The sequence below is a fragment of the Marmota monax genome, unplaced genomic scaffold (genome assembly GCF_021218885.2).
Source record: "Marmota monax isolate L192 unplaced genomic scaffold, Marmota_monax_Labrador192_F-V1.1 WCK01_AAM20220418_F8-fsc00249, whole genome shotgun sequence".
Classification (NCBI taxonomy): domain Eukaryota; kingdom Metazoa; phylum Chordata; class Mammalia; order Rodentia; family Sciuridae; genus Marmota; species Marmota monax.
The window spans coordinates 1,818,038-1,835,863 of record NW_026694242.1 but is presented as its reverse complement, the minus strand read 5'-3'; the positions used below and the strand labels follow the sequence as shown (position 1 = coordinate 1,835,863).

At 39.7% G+C, this 17,826-nt stretch overlaps 1 long non-coding RNA gene across 1 annotated transcript; it reads right to left on the bottom strand.

Moving 5' to 3' along the window:
* Positions 1-8,318: 8,318 nt before the first annotated feature.
* Positions 8,319-17,295, bottom strand: LOC124108487 (uncharacterized). Its single transcript, XR_006856700.2, has 6 exons — positions 12,854-17,295; positions 12,698-12,773; positions 12,284-12,386; positions 11,847-12,094; positions 11,060-11,243; positions 8,319-9,250 (listed from the first exon to the last, which is right to left on the bottom strand). It is a non-coding gene; the product is annotated as an uncharacterized LOC124108487 (long non-coding RNA).
* Between the last annotated feature and the right edge of the window lie 531 nt (positions 17,296-17,826).

The following is a 17,826-nucleotide window of genomic DNA, read 5'->3' as shown; positions in this document are numbered from 1 at the left end:
CTGTCAAGCATTCATCATGGCATCTTGGAGTTATGTAACCCACACCCAACTCAACCAAGAGCATCTTGAGGACATGATCTATATCTTCTATCTCAGAAGCCCCATTCCTTAACACATATTAGTAAAGGATTTAAGTATTTGATTAATGAGCCAAATTTTCAACTTATTCGTAGGGTGTATCAATCAGATTCTGAAGAATGTCTACTTTTCCAGAAATACCAAGACTCATCAGAAAGATTCTTTGTTTCGCTATTAGATAAAATTTACAGAACTGTGCATTGTATGTCCAGTATTACAGAAATAGCTTTATCATTGCTTAACCCCTATTTGACACTGATTTTTCATAGCAAAAATTCCCATGTGAAGAATTCAAATTGCAGGGATATAGTTCTGAGAGCTTTCCAGTGACATGGAAGTTTCCTCCATGTTATACAAGTCCTCTTGATTATCTTCTCTTTATGGAATCAGAATCCCAGACACCAATGTCAGGCATTCCTGCTCCAAAAGGGTCACAAAGATAATGGGCTCTGAATTAAAAGTTATAGATTTTGAGTAAACTATATTGCTTTTTCTTAATTGGTCCCTATGTCTTCTCTTATTATAAGATAAAAGATATTTAACTTATGTTAGAAAGCTCAATACAAAAATATATTCTTCCTACAGAATTGGAGAAAAATTTTTGCCAGCTAATCCACTAGTAGGGGATTAATAAACATAAATACCAACTCAAAAAAGCTTAACACTGGGCTGGAGTTGTGGCTCAGTGGTAGAGCACTTGCCTAACACATGCAAGGCCCTGGGTTCAGTCCTCAGCATCACATAAAAATAAATAAAGTATAGGTATTGTGTTCAACTACAACTAAAAACTAAATATTAAAAAAAACTTAACACCAAAAAACAAACTCAGCCAATAAATGGACAAAAGAACTAAACATAAATTTCTCAAAAAAAACCACAATGTCTAAAAAATATGAAAAGCTCATCTCCATCTCTAACAATTAGGTCAATGCAAATCAAAACTACATTAAGACTTCATCTTCATCGTACTCCAGCCAAGATGGTAATGATCAAGAACACAAACAGTAATACATGCTGGTAAGGGTGTCGGGGGAAGGCACACTTGTACACTGCTGGTGGGACTGCAGACTAGTACAACCACTCTGGAAAACAGTTTGGAGATTCCCCCAAATCTAAGAAGGGAACCACAACATGAACCAGCTATCCCAAACCTCAGTATTTTCCCAAAATCACTAAAATAAAATTTGCCTAGTGTAGTAATACAGCCACATGTGTGTTTATAGTAGCATAATTTACAATAGCTAAATCACAAAATCAACCCAGGTGCCTGTCAATAGATGAAAGAATTAAGAAATTGTGATGCACATACATACAATGGAGTTTTACTGAGCCATAAAGAATAAATTATGGCATTTGCTGGTAAATGGGTGGAAACAAAAAATATCACACTAATTGAAATAAGTTTAACTAAGAAACTCAAAGGTCAAATGTTTCATATGTGGAAGTTAAGAAAAGAAAAACAGAAGGTAAGAACAAATATCAAGACGTAGGGAAGATCATTACTGTAAAAAAAGGAGAGTGAGAGGCAGAGTGGGAATAGGGAAGGCAATGAAGAAGGAATTCTTTAAACATCATGTTATATGCATATATAAATATACTTCAGGGAACTACACCTTTATGTGTAAGTAGAAAGAAGCAATCAAATATAAATAAATAGACAAGTGAAAGGAAATCCAGGAAACAGGAGGAGAATGGAGGAGGAGAAGGAGGACAGGAGGGAAAAGAGGGGATCATGAACTCAACTGGAATTCCATGCATGTATGATTTTGTTGGTATGAACCCAACTACTATGTGTCACTATAAACTCCAATAAAAATAATATTAAAAATATATTCTGACTTGTAATGATTATCCTGGTAACATAATGCTAAGCTACTTTCCAAAATTCTTTTTAATCTAGTTCCACTTTAATTGCTACTTAAAACTTATTTATAATTTTAGGCAAAATGTAATTCATAAATTTTGTGTATCAACAAGTTTTATGCTGATCTACATGGATTATTTTTAGCATCATGAAAGACTAAATCATTTTCATTTTTAAGGAACAAAGGTGAAGAGTAATACATAGGACAGCTTATAACATCCATGACTTATCTACTTCTAGCAATAATTTACCCACTTATAGCAATGAGTAACCTAATAAGGCTTACAAAAATTCCAATGAGAACATGATTTTTATGGTATAAAGAAAGAAAACTATTTAAATGCCAAATTCTAAATTCCAAAATTTGATCCCATTTCAAAGAGATGCATATTATGTAGGCCATATTTTTGTAAATCAGTAGAAAACTCCATGCAATCTTTATCAAAACATATTATAAAAGAGGAGTTGTAACCTCATTTATAGAGGCAAAGTAGGTGATCTGAGGGAATGCTGCAGTTGCCAGTAGCAAACTGAAGAACATGTATGCCCAGCATGTGGCACATTTACTTACGGCACCCTGTCAGAAAGTAGATTTAGGTGGCAATATCTGATATTTAAAATTTGTGTAGTGGGGCTGGAGATGTGGCTCAAGTGGTAGCGTGCTCCCCTGGCATGCATGCGGCCTGGGTTCGATCCTCGGCACCACATACAAAACAAAGATGTTGTATCCGCCGATAACTGAAAAATAAATATTAAAATTCTCTCTCTCTCTCTCTCCTCTCTCACTCTCTCTTTAAAAAAAAAATTGTGTAGTGACTATGGTTCTCAAAATATCCATGGAAAACACGCTTATGATTTGTCTTGAGAAAATTATCACTAAATATTAAATCTACAGTTAAAAATTTTGATGCAGAGTCTCACTAAATTGCCCACCCTGGCCTTGAACTTCCAAGGCTCCCGTCTCAGCATCCTAGTCACTAAAATTATGGGAATGTACCACTGTGCCTGGTCCCAATGATTTTACTTATTTTTGTTTGGTTTTTCATGGTGCTGGGGACCAGCACATGAAAACCCAGGCTGGGAGCATTCTAGGTAAGGGCTCTACCAGAGAGCCGCATCCCCAGAGCAGAGCAGCCAACTTGCCTAGAAAGAATAAGGCTTTGGAATTTAGCTCATCTTTGGTTTGAATTCTACTTTAAGCTCTGATGTACTAGTTATCCCATAGTCTTCCTATCCCTCATTTCTTCACTAATAAAGTAAGGATTAAAAAGAGTAATTATCTCCCAGGATACTACTGTGATGCTTAATAAACAATCTATGTAAAACATCTGAAGGGTTTCTAACACAAGCAACAGCTCCATAATTGGTAGCTATTGTAACTAAGATTATTGCTATTAATCAACAAAGAGTATATTTCAACTAATAAAATAGTAGCAATAGAGTGATTTTACAGGTATCTTTTTAAAACTGTATTTCAATGAGTCTTAAGATGCTTTTTTCCTATCATTTTAACACTGACATAGGAATGCCACTAATAATTCAAGCTGCATTTCAACTATAATTGGCAGCATTAAATTTTTTCCTTCATTCACAAAATAAAGGACCATCATAATCTATGGTGCCTTACCTTAAGTGAAATGGGAAACAAACAATAGATTTATGGAAGTTCTCATCACGTGGATAGCATTTAAATTCAGTTCTTAAATGTACTATAGGTAAAGCAGGCTGAATAATAAAAGCAAAAGACCAAACTAAAAGCAAAGTAATCTTTGCTTATTTTTTTCCCCAAGGAATTTAAAGCCAAAGGAAAAAGAACATAAATGAATTAGTATTGGTTAAATTTGTTCAGTATTTAGACATACAGGATATATGTATATCAGGTATTTCCAATGTTCAGTATTTAATACTTTAACTTTTCAAAAGGGAAGTTCATAATTTCCTATCTCCATAAATGCTTGATTGAAAAAGAGGAAGAACCGTTTCATTTGGTATTGAGTCCTATTCACTTCAGTTTTAATTAACTGTCACGTAAAGTTTCTAAGAAAATTCTGTGAGATAGAATGTTAACTACAAAATAAATAGCTGTACAGTTTATGAGCATAAAAGTAGGTATTCAGTTCATGAGTACAAATGAATAGAATTAAAAAACAGATGAGTATAGGTGAGAACTTCAGTATTTTTAAGTGAAACTTTTATAAAGTAAAGCAATACTTTTGCAGTAGTAATAATCTTTCATACTTGCTTTCTTCTATTTTCATCAAGATGCAACCAGAACAAAATTATTAACCTATAGTTGCATATATGAAATAAAATGTATGTGTACTAATATCTACAATAGATGAAATGTACTATAGAACTTCTATATACAAGTTTATACAAATGCTTCTTTATGTCGGCAAAGACTGTGCTAAGAAAGAATGAATTGAAAAGAAAACTTCCCTTTTTTCTACCTCTCTTTTAAAAATCTATTATGCTGCTGCTGCTGCTGATGTTGTGCTGGGGACTGAACCCTTACCCTTGAGCTTGCCAGGCAAGAAGTGCTCTAACACTGAGCTACATTTCCAACCCTGGAATCTAATTTAAATCAGAGTACTCTTTTACAGATGCTCAAGTGACAGTGACATATGAAATAGAAAAAAAATACTTAGTATCCTTGGTAAGAGAAGAAATTTAAGTCTAACAAATGAAATACATTTCTCAGCTTCAATGTTTGAGAATAAAGGGCAGCAGCATTGGGCTATTAAGGTTTTAGCTGTTTAATGCTCCCCAAATAGATGACTTGATGGAAACTTCTGTGTATCATTTGAATTTGTGCAAACTGCTACCTACCAAATTCCATTTTCCTCTTCCAGATATTTGAGTATTCTTTTTATCCTGTTCTAGTCCCTAATCTTTTGGCCATTGGCGAACAAGTAATTTGTGAAAGTTAATAATGTATTTTGATACACAGAATGGCAAGTCTTTGTTCACTGCAAACATTTCCTTAGGGTCATCATGACCCTAAAGGACTGCATGTGGAACTCAAAAATGTACTGATATTTTTAGTTGGTTTTTGTGAAATCGATAACCTCAGAAAGAGCTCACACTTTGGGTCAACTATGCACAAACCACCAGCAGGGCCTACCTTTGACATCCTTAGTCTCTTCAGAACAGGGTAGGACAAGGGCAGCAGCAGGCATCTCTGCAGGATAGGCACCCTTTGTGTGCTGCTCCCTTGGCCCTAGTGACTGAGAGCCTGCACTGCCTGGATGCTCTCAGCCAATGCTCTCCTCTACCTGCTTGAACACATACTCAGTAATGGATAACTACAGGAAAGGATACTGGAACAGTGGAATCAGCAATTTGCAGTTTTGTGCAGGAAGCTCTTTGCAGATGCTTTTTTAGTGTAGTGTGCCCGCTGTGGTGACAAAATTGAAAAAGCATGTTGTGTTTGGTGCTTTGGAAAGTGTGAAAGCTGCCAGTGACTCTAGTGTCCTCTCTCGGGAAAAGTAACTGCAGTTAAGGAAGTATTTGCAGAAAACTCAGGGATTGTCAACAAGTGCTGTTATGAAGATGGCTGGATGATCACGATGACACCAAGTTATCCTTCAGGATTTGATGAACTCGTGAGTGAAGCATGTGAGAAATAAGTAAAAGCTTAGTTTAGGGGTGAAAGTCACACCCCTAAATAAACTAGTGTGAAATAATTTTTAAAACAAAACAAGAATGAACATGGAAACATCTTCCCAATTCAGAGTCTTGAAAGGCCCTCAGGACACAACAGATCTTATCTGAAAACTTTTCTTAGCCCTGGTGTTGCTGTATTATGAGAATACTTTTTTTTTTTTAAAGATAGAGAGGGAGAGGAGAGAGAGAGAGAGAATTTTTTTAATATTTATTTTTTTTTAGTTCTCAGCAGACACAACACCTTTGTTTGTATGTGGTGCTGAGGATCGAACCCGGACCGCACGCATGCCAGGCGAGCGCGCTACCACTTGAGCCACATCCCCAGCCCAAGAATACTTTTCTCATACACTTTTCTACATGCTTTTGAAAATGTGCACATTAACAGCTGCTGTGTATATTTAATTTTTAAAAAAAAAAAATGTCAGTCATCCTACAGGGAAATTCTAAGTGGCTGGGAAACCAGTTGAAGTTTTGTTTTTGTTTAGCTGCCCGTTAGAAGTCCTGGGCACCGGACCTCCAAGGTGTGCAGGTCCTGGACATTGAGGACTCCACGGGGTATTAAAGTCCAACATCCTGGTGAAAGGAGAACCGGTCTCCCTTCTGCTCTGCCCCCACGGGCACAGCCTGGATGGAGCAGGCTTCCATTCCAACAGCCCAGCTTTCCCCATTGGCCCTGTGCCCCTCAGCCCCTGGCCTCCAGACCCTATTACCTATTTTTTTGGTCAGTGTCATCAACATGACAGCCGCGTCCCAGATAGTGTTCAATTCTTTTCAGTTCACAATTTTTGGCAGCCTGGTGGATCTTCCCAAGGGGGTTATATCCAATAACCTTGGTCCCAAGGCTTAAATAAACAAACTTTTTCCAGGCTCTGGCCATTCCTGCAGACACGGCCAACTGCCTGTGTCAAGCGGCCTACCAAGGCGGCTCCTCCGTTAGCTATCCGCCAGCCACCTGGCAAGACAGTCGTTGCTGGGAGACACTGGTAAACACAAGTGCGTGGGCAGGCACGCACGTCACGCGCCACATTCTGCCTGGCCTTCGGTGATTGGCTCCTGGTGGGCCCGCCCCCTGCACTGTGCTCTGCGCCTGGCTCTTCTGTCCAGTAGGGGGAGCTGCAGTACCCCGTCCAGCCCCTGGGTCCCTAACACTTCTGCATCCAGGGCCTAATCCTCCACCACCGCACACACACCACGCTGCACACTGAGCTTCCCTACCTGCAGCTCTCTGCCCAGTTCCACGCTAGGGCGTGGAGAGGAGGGCGTGTCTGCCCTCCTGGAGGACAGCAAGAATGCAGGAGCAGAATTGGGGTTAGTCCAGGAGGTGAACAAGTTATAACATAACTGTTAGCATAATTGCAGCCATCGTCCCCTTCCCCACCCCCACTTTATGAATACTGTTCTTATTCCCAAGAAATAGAAAGCAGCCTGAGATAAACCCTACCGGCCTGGAGACATGCTGGTCTCTCCCTGTTCTCTGAGAGACAGGAGACAACTTAACAGAGCCTGAGGTGGGGACATGCTGGTTTACCTGTTCTTTCCTTGAGAAGATAAAGAAAATGGTGCTTTCCCTGTGAGAGAGGAAAACTGCCTGTCTCTGTTCCCCAGAAACAAACTTGCCTTCCACAAGATCAGGGGATGCTCACTATGTCAGTCAGGACTAAACCCGCCCCTGGCACCCTGGCCATGATTCTAGCCCGTAAAAGGAAACATTAAAGGTGGCATTGCTGCTGCTGTCCCTGCTTTGTGCAGAGCAGCCTTGTCAGGCTCCTGACAATAAACCCCGCTTCCTGTCCCAGGTGTGTGTGTGTGATCAGTCCTGTGCCACTCCTCTCAGGAACTACCATTATAGCTGAGGAGGATGTGAGTAGGTTCCCAAATGCATTTATAACTTGCAGCTTTTAATTTATACTTTCCTTCTCTTCGAATCAAGCACCCAGGCCTGAAGAACTCTCCAAATCATTTGAGATAAGTTCATGCATATTTACTAAGAACATTTCCTGGAGGGTCTGATGGATCAAATTATATTATAGTCAACTTTGTCCAATTTTAGTTAGAAGAGAAACTTACCTTGAAGCAAAATTGGTATAACTGAAAATGTAAACCTTATATAAAATTGAGATACACTGAGTTCTTCAAAATAGCCTTAAAACCTAGAAAAGAATAAGCTGAAAAACAAAAGCTCAAAATTTTGATAAAAATTATCTCCTTCCCTGTTAATAATTATTAATATGACTAATATACCAGAAAGCAATTTAAATGAGGGAAAGTTTATTTTTGCTCACATTTTCAAAGTTTTCAGTCCATGGTTGGCAAACACCATTTCTTTGGGTCCAAGGTCAATGACAGCATCATGGCAAAGGTGGAGAAGAACATAGAGATTCAGGTTAATGGCATTAAACTTTTTGATGAAATAACACTAGAAAAAATTTCAAACATTACAAATAAGTCATACACATACACAATCCATACAGAATCTCAAAGAGAAAAGGTTAAGGAAAATAGCAGCCCTGGGGGCCGGGATGGTGGCTCAATGGCAGAACGCTAGCATGAGTGAAGCACTGGGTTCAATTCTCAGCACCACATATAAATAAATAAAATAAAGACCCATTGGCAACTAAAACATTTTTATAAAAAGCAGCCCTGCAAGACATATCATAACCAAAATGACTAACATAGGAAAGAAGGAGAAATAATGAAAGATACACAAGAAAAACATCAGGTCACATTTATTTACATTCATATAAACTTATATTTGTATAAGTTTGATTATATTTATTTATAATGCCTCACTTCAAACTTCTCACCTTGGACTCTAAGATCAAGGGAGGTTGGAATGAAATATTCCAAGCTTTGAAAGAAAAACACTTGCCAACCAAGACTGCTACATCCAGCAAAGTTATGAACGGAACTAAAAATATCATAAGTGAAATAATCTAGATGCAGAATGTAAAGTGTTGTATGTTTTATCTCCGATGCAAAAGCTAGAGAGAAATATGAAAGAACAAACAAGGGATCACATAAAAATAGAAAGAAAATCACACAGCGATGAGCTACCTGACTGGTTACAAAGATGTAAGAGGGTAAAGCAGTAGCTACAGGATGAAATGTACTTTGGAATAAATAAAAATGCCCTGAAGCTTCTGAGAATTCTCTCTCAATGAGGACTTAAATTAAAAACAAAAGTCTATGCCCTAAGAAACATCAGATGAGTTAAGTGCCAGAGGAGAGGTACACTGCACATATATCAACTGAGGCTATGGAGACAGCTCATTCAGAAGTCCCTGGAGGGCAGCACAGAGTGCAGTGAGGGGAGGGCTGCTGGTACTCAGAAGAATCCCAGAACTCCTCACTTTCTTCACTTCAGTCATGGTTTTCATATCTTTTGGTAGATTCTTGGGTTTTGACATGTCTGTCCTAAGTACAATTCAATATCCATTTTTGCCATCTTTGCTTTTGGTCCAATTCTGCAGTATATCACAGCTTCTTTCCTCAAGTAACCTCAAGTCCATGGACAAAGGCTGGTTCTCCAACATAAACACAAGTACACAGTCTGCTCTGATCAGCTAATGATGCACCAGGATCAAAAACATCATGTCTTGACCAGCGAACAGGGTGCAGGAACTTCCAAATCTCCAAACAGAGCTGCCAAAACAGGGACAGACAGATAATGGCCCATGAGCAGAATGCCAATGTCACCAGCAGCACAGCTGATGCCACGATATGCAATACTCATACACAGTGATCACCTACCAGGGTCATTATTATAAGGCCTGTTCCTGGAAAATGGGGTGCATGGTGTTAGCCAACGACCAGTCACCAGACAATTCTACTCTCCCGAAAATACAAAGACCCCATCCATTCACAGCTCTACTTCCTTGGTCATAACAACTTCCTGTTCTCTCAACCCCAAACCTCAATATATGAGTAAGTCAGACTAGCACTATGCATCCGTTTCTTAACACTGATCTTAGATTGGTCTTTCCTTTTTCTCCTTCTCCTTGTGACTTTGAGAAGGTCCACTTCATGGTGCTGATCAATGTACCCACAACCTCACTTGCTAAAGACACACAGCTGAGCTCCCAGAGAAGCAACCTGTTAAATTTGAGGGAGGCCTTCCCACTGAGGCAGGGCCTACACTGCAGGGACTCTTAGGAGGTCCAGACACTATTCCAGCTCCTGCAGTATCTGGCTCCTCAATTGCTGGGCCTCCCTGCTCCATGCTCGGAAGCCAGCTGCCAACATTGAGGGCTCCTTCTTCCCTTCAAGCACAAACAGGGAAGAGGTTTTGCTCCTGGATCTGTAGGTCTCACCAAGGTAGGATCCTCCATCTTGGCATGCTGTGCTTGTTCGGGGGATTGAGGGTATGAAGTGCAACATGCTGAAATTTACATCAGGAAACCTGCATATTCAACTTTTCAGTGGCAAGGTAGCTCTTAAGATGGGTGAGCCTTAAGATACGTTGACTGTGGCAGCAAAGTGTTACCAAAGACTCAGCTTATACAACTTGAAGACAAATGCCAGTGGGAAGACACTGTTTACTGGCAAAGGTAAAATAAACTGTCAAGTAGCAGAAGAGATACAAAAACTGTTTTGGGCAATGTGAGTTTGTTTTAAGTTATAAGAGTCATTGGTATACAAAAAATGAAACCAAGAACCCATCAACTACAGGGAAAAAGTCACAAGTAAGATGAATCAAATGTGACAAAGCCCTGCACTGAGCATTTGCACAAGACTCCTTATTAAGGAGGAAAAAACCAGTGCCAGATGGTGTTCAGAACCTGGATTTCACACTCACTGTTTCAATATGCTTAATAAGCAAAGGAAGGTCCCCTCTAAATAACACTCACATACATTTACCATGAAACACCTCCCCTACCCTGCAGCGACCCTACCTCACCCTTAGGTGCAGGCCCTACATCCTCGAGGACACACATCCCTACTGGGTGTGTGTCCCCAAGCTTGGCATTCTCTAACCTCTGCAAGAATCACTCAGCCAATGCCCAGACTCAAACTGCTACTCCTCAGCCAGTAGCCCCTGCACTGCCTCCCACTGCTTCCCCTCCCAGCAGTCCCACCCCACACAGCCTAACCCCCACAAGAACCCTGTCCTGACAGGGCCCTACCTCTTCCCCTTTCTGGAAGCTCCCCCTTCCTCCTACTCTCCTGCTGCTCCCCAATACCTAGACACACGTCCCAGGGCTTCCAGGCAGCCAAAGCCCTGTGGTGCATGTAGAAGGCAGGTGGTTCTCCCAGTAGCAATGTTCAGAAGCACACTTCCCCATCATGTAGGCCACAACTAACCCACAGTTTGCCGCAATCCCCTGGAGTCAAGCACTACCCAGATTTGGGGGGCTCTCTTCCATCCTCAAGCATTGGTGGTGGTCTGCCAAGTGGATACTGAACAAGAGCCCACACTGCCTTGCTGCTCAAATGCAAACCAGTGCCTCCTACCTTGCAGCAGGGCCTCCAAGGGTCTCCCATCCACTGACTCATGGCCACCCTCAGAATCTCTCTCCAGCACCTGCAAGATCACACTTGGTCTGAGTGTGAGACCTGATGTTTCTAGGGGTCATTCCCTTGGCATTGGAGCACCATCCTTCCTGTTCTACTTGGCGTCCCATCCCATCAATACAACCTGTCATACACAGAAAAGAAATGAGAGTGCAAAGTTATCAGGAAATACTCTTCACCAGAAACAGGCTCACTGACCTGAGGCTTAGAAACCTTCTCCTACTCAGCAATCAAGACCTGAAAACTACCAGGCCATGGATCATAGGCAACAGTGCTGCAATTTCCATACACTTCTAATACCAACCACAGTGTTTTACTAAGCATTCAGATAACAAGGATACATTAATCAAAACAGAGCATGAACTAAAATAACCCATGAGCTAAAATAACCCATGTTAACATTTTACTACCACAAATGTGTACAACTCTGATACATCTAAGTTTCTACTGGTCAAAATATAAACATCATTTACAACAGAATGTGAGAGAAAATAAGAACTTCACTCCCACATGACTTTTTTTTTTTTTTTAAGTTTACATATAGAAGGCAACTGGAAGCAAGAAAGATAAGGAAAGGCACGGCAATGTCCTCACTATTATTGCAGTAGTAACAGATCAAGGCTAACCTAAAACAATTCCAGATTCTTCCATCTAGGAAAGATACACACAAATCTCAATATATGGCTAAATTTTTCTCACCACATAACACTTTTCTGTTCAGAGATACCTTGAAGGATCATACTACAGAATCCTTTGTCCTTCATCCTCGAGAATGTCATGGTCTCCCTCAGGCTCAGAATAGTGGTGCCAGGATAAATCCTCAAAATTCTTTTGAGCACTTAATTGCACACCTGTGAATTCTATTTGGACTCAAAGTCATCTCATCATGCACTTGAAAAAGGATCTCCTGTGGTCTTTCCCAGTGTCGATATAGGCACTGGGGACCATGTTGACGAAAACCACTGGACAGCTACTCTATTTATTGGGAAAGACCAACGAAAAGAAAAGGTCAAGGAAGAAGTACACAAAATGTTTCTGGTAATGTTAAGTTGGTACATGGACGTGGAAATCTTTAGCATACAAAAGAGTGGATCCCTAGCATTCCATTGAACTGGGATGAATGACCAGTGAAGAAGAAAATACGCACTCCTGAGACCCACTCACCTGTCCTACAGACCTGCACTGGTCTTCTTCAGAGAACCTGAAGACCTGTGGGTTCTTCTTCAGAGGAAACACTACCACTGGCAGCTCACATTCTGAACCTTGACTTCAAATGACATGGCTTCAGGACACTTATTAATGAAAGAAATCTCTCCTCTATTCCACTCCAAGTGTGCTTCCCCTGCCCACTCCAATCCCCACATCCTAAAGCCCCAAGACACCCAACCCCTCCCTATTCCCAAGATGGGCATGCTATCACCTCTGCCAGGCTGCTGCCCTCAACAAACACCCAGACTTCACTTCCTCTGCTCTGCAGAGAACCCCTGCACCAGGATCCAATGGTCTCCCCTCCCCTGTCTCCTTCTCACCCCGACCTTCCTCAGCAAGACTGTGCTGGTCCCCTGGAGCCTTCCCTACCTGCTGCTGGGGTTGGGCTGGCAGGTGACATCATCCAGGACGGTATAGAAGAGTCCAGGTACCACAGTCCAGCCTCCTGGGAATGCAACCCTGCTTACATGAAGCAGGAAGTCTGTAATTCTTACTGAATTGAGATTAAATGTCATCTGTATTTACCTTGGGCTTCCCATCCAGGATCTGCTAACAGCTCTCACGTTTTCTGTGAGCCGTTCTTGTCATTTTCTGTGTACCTCTTCTATCTATAATAAAGTACACACTAAAAAAGACTCATTTTCAGGAAACTTCAAAAGGTTTTGTGCATTTTTAAAAAATAAAAATCTTTTAATCTATATTGCAAGCACATGGTGTCCTGCTCAAGAATTGCCCTTCCATGCACAGTACTCTGGAGACAAGTTCTGAAACAGGATGATGGGTACACAGGAAAGGGTGGGGTGGTGTTCTGTGTACTTACATTTCTGGGTTTCAACATTTTAATAACAATACATTAAAAATGAAAATAAGGATGCTTCTGGGTAACAAGGGCCACCCCTGTCCAGGTGCAGTGGTGTACACCTGCCACCTCATCTACTCAGTAGGCTGAGACAGGATGTCTCAACTTTGAGGCCAGTGTCAACTTAGAGACTAGCACAACTTTTTTAAAAAAGTAAAAATATATGAGTACAGTTGTATGGTAAAGTGCCTTTGGATTCATTAGCCAAAAACAAAGAAAAAAGTGGGGGGGACATCTCCACTGGGAGCTGTCCTGGGCAGTTACTCCAACTTTCCTCCCTGTGCACCCCCAGTCACACCCTCTCTTCTGCCCAGGTTTCTAAATTCTGGAGAAAAGCTGTGGCTGACTAAGATGTGAACTGCTGTATAATGTTCCTTTAGATTTACAAAACCCAGAACACCCGGTGATCCTCCGATAAAATCAGAATGTGTCATGCCTCTTCTTAGTTTTTAGTTATATATCAACACAAAACAAGAAATATCTGTGGCTCTTAACATGCAGAAATAAATTTGTCAATTCAAAGAAAGTACAGGTACTGGCCCCAGAAAGTCAAGCTCCACTGTGATGGTCTATTCAGAAAGGAAGGAAAGGAGGCACTGCTGGATGACAAAAATCCTACTAAGAGAGATCTTCCCTCCCACTGCCTCATTCCCTGATATAAGTGGGGTAGAGAAGTCCTTTTCACTTACTCTTCCATCTGCTTCTGATCTTAGAATTTTACTTCTCTTATCTATTCCTGCATCTGTTTATCCATTTTCTTCTTTAATTCTTTCTTCTCTCTGAAGTCAAAATGGAAATACAAGAGGGGAAAAGCAGGCAAAACAAATGGCAGTTTGGATTAGTCCATTTATATACATGTACCAGTTGTAATGAGAATACAGGCTTCTGAGTTCTTTGAGTTCTTTCACTATTCTAACACCCTTCAGCAACATCTGTCAACTTTTGGATGAACCAATTTGTTGGGGTTTTTTTTGTATGATTACAAGCAGAGCCTTTCCCGCTACCTCACTCACCCAAACATCTGTGGTTAGAAAATCTGTGATGAATGCTAAACAATATTTAAATTGTCAGACATCTAACACTGGCAAAGAGGACATAATGTTAGACCGTCATATTATCTGGGCTGATGGGTTTTAATAAGAATGTCTTATTATCTCTATTCAAACAAACTGAATTCATTAGATTGTTGGGCCTGTTACTGCAGCTTGGCTCAGGGAAAACACAACTAACAGTGCAGAGCTAGGTTTCCATCTGTACTCTATGCCTTACTGAAACTGGGATTTGGTTAAAGGGCCTACATTTTGTGAACCTACATTCTTGATTTTTAATAAGGTTATTACTGCCTTTATCTCTTGAAGATATGACTCTTAAAAATGATAAGGGTTGGGGCTATGGCTCAGTGGCAGAGCTCTTGCCTAGCTTGTGTGAAGCACTGGGTTTGATCCTCAGCACCACATAAAAGTAAACAAATAGAATAAAGGCATTATGTCCATCTACAGCTACAATTTTTTTAAATGAGCATGATACACATGTAAGTTATAATCCATGGTGAGTTATATTCTTGATTTTTATAATCTACGGTAAGTTATATTCTTGGTTTCCATGTATCATTAATCACTGAACTGCTTCAAGAATTACGTTGAGTTGCCCAACTAGAAACCATCTTCATAGCAAAGGAAACCATCAAGAATGTGAAGAGGGCTGGGGATGTGGCTCAAGCGGTAGCGCACTCAACTGGCATGCGTGCGGCCCAGGTTCAATCCTCAGCACCACATACAAACAAACATGTTGTGTCCGCCGAAAACTAAAAAATAAATATTAAAAAAAATTCTCTCTCTCTCTTAAAAAAAAAAAAGAATGTGAAGAGAACCTACAATGGGAGAAAATCTTTGCCACCTGCACATCGGGTTGAGCATGCATCTTCAGGATATATAAAGAAATCATGCAATGTAAAAACAAGTATCCCAATCACCAAATGTGAAAAGGAACTGAACAGGGACATCACAGAAGATATACAAACGGTCAACAAACAAACAAATAAAATTTACACATTGTCTGGGGAATTTAAAATTTAGATTAGTTTACCCTAAAATATGCTTTGAGTTTTTTTGGATTTAAATCTTTTCTTTTCAATATCTTTATTTTGTTTGTTTTTATGTGATCGAACCTAGTGCCTCACATGTGCAAGGCAAGTGCTCTTCCACTGAGCCATAACCCCAGCCCGCATTGTTTTACAAATGTGAAATGTAATGAGTATATTCAGAGGTCACAAATCTGAAACTTTTCACATACGCTTCAAATGCTAGCATTTCTTTTACTAAATATTTTTTTAATTGTAGACAGTCTTTTATTTATTTTTATGTGATGCTAAGGATTGAACCCAGTGCCTCACGCCTGTGAGGCAAGCACTCTACCACTGAGCTACAGTCCCAGGCCTAGCATTTCTTTTTGTGCCTTTTATACATCTACACCACCCCCCCCCCCCACACACACACACATTAAATTTATTTCTTCTACTTTAGCATTGATGTCATCCAATTGTCCCATCACTCTCCAAATTTCTTTATGTGGCTTCTTGTATTTTTTGAACATTGCTGACAGTCGGTTAACCCACAAGTGCTAACTTTCAAGCTATACTTACAAATGACCATCCAAACACTCAGCCTTCTGTGTGTATTGACAGGGGTGTTATAGCCTAGGGCTTTCAAATTTTGAGTCTAATTAATTTTCATTCATTGTTTTCAATTGCACCACTGCAATGACGAATCATACTTGACTGCTAAATTCAAAACTTAAATGAATAGCTGTTTTCATAGTTATTAAAATAAAGAGAATAGCAAAGATAATCTGGTATAGAACTTTCCATCAGAATGATTTTGTAAAAGTACTTAGAAAATAATGAAGGGATAGAGGCTTGGTGCCTTCATTCACAAAATCTATTAATTTTCTGAGAACACTTATCGTAATAACTTCTTGTTGAAGTTAGTAACAGAACATCTCCTGTGGTCAGTCCATCCTCTTCAGCAGGAACATTTGCAACAATTCCCTGAGAGAGAGCTTTGTTAAGTTTTTTTACAGTCTTAATAGAAATAAAAAATGTCATTTAACTGCTGACCTGCCAACCCAACTGTGCTCAGAACTAAATTTTGAGTCTTTCTGATTATTTTCATTCGTGTTATTCATGAAACTAAGGCATTTCAGTACTAAAGTGGACCATCCTGCACACACTGCCAATGGATGTATAATTACTTGACACAGGAGCTTTTGGGGGACATCTCATATACAAGCCATAGTATTCCTGCTTGCTGGAACTAGAATGTAAGTTCCTTGAGGGCAAGAACCCTTCTTGTTTTATGTAGTGCTCTTCCTGGGCTTATAGCATGCTTATTACATACCAGTTACTCAGTGGTGAATGGATATTTCAGCTTGGGTTTCCTAACTAAATGTGTTTTGTGTTCTTGTGCCTCTTTCATGTATGTACACACCAAACTTCCATCAACTTCACTCCACAGATCTTCCGTTTTCTGGTCCCTCTTTCTGTCCCCTCCATCCCTGTTCACACTACTCTACTGACCTTTCCTCTATTTGGATGAAATTCCCTCCCCCCCATTTTTCCCTTTACCTCTTTGGGGGCCTTCAGTTTGGATTAGATTCTGCATATCAGAGAAAACAATCCCAACATCAAGTATCTTCACAAGACACTAATTTAAAAAAATAAAAAATATAAACAAATTGCAGGAAGATAGTACAGAGAAAGGAGGAAGGAGGGGTGGGGGAAGTGCTAGAGATTGAAACAGAACAAATTATCTTCCATGCTTTTATGATTTTGTCAAGATGTATTCCAACATTATATATAACTAAAAAGAATCAATTTAAAAAAAGTGAAAAAAGTGTTTTAGTGATGTCAAAAGTTTGGGTTTTTCAAATGCAAAGGTCACATCTTGTGGCAAAGAAAATCAGTCACTGCAACCTATCTGCAAAAGTTTTGCAATGCATTCAGTGTCCACATGATGGAGCCAGTTCCTGACTTACAATATTAATTATACAATGACTGACTTCATTTGTATCATGTACTCAGTTATTAACTCAAAATTTCTCCTGTGCTTTCCTTTCTTGTTTTCTATGTATTTATTTATATTATGTGTACATATATACATGTACTGGTGTATTTTCACCCCATAGACTATTAATTAAATATTTAAAGTATAGAATATATTAATGATTAATTAAAATAAAATTAATTAAAATAAATATAGATTATATTAAACTTATTAATACATTAAAATAAAATAATTGAATAAACAGGAAAGAGAAATAGACATTTGCTTTAAGTAGTATTAACTGAAATATATATTATTCAATAAAATACAGGGACTCAAGTCTATAGGATAAACATGACTATCCCTATGTTTATTCTATTTCATGCTAGAAGAGGAGTCATTTTCTCATAGATTTGGAGGCTAGAATTCTGAGGTCAGGATGCCGGCGTGGTCAGGTTCCCATAGTTGGCCACCTTTTCAGTGTCCTCAAATGGTGAACAGAGATGGCACTCCTTTCAGGACACTAACCCATCATGAAGGTCCCATCCTGTGGCCTCATTTATCTGTAATTACCACCCAAAGACGATCTCTCCAAATAC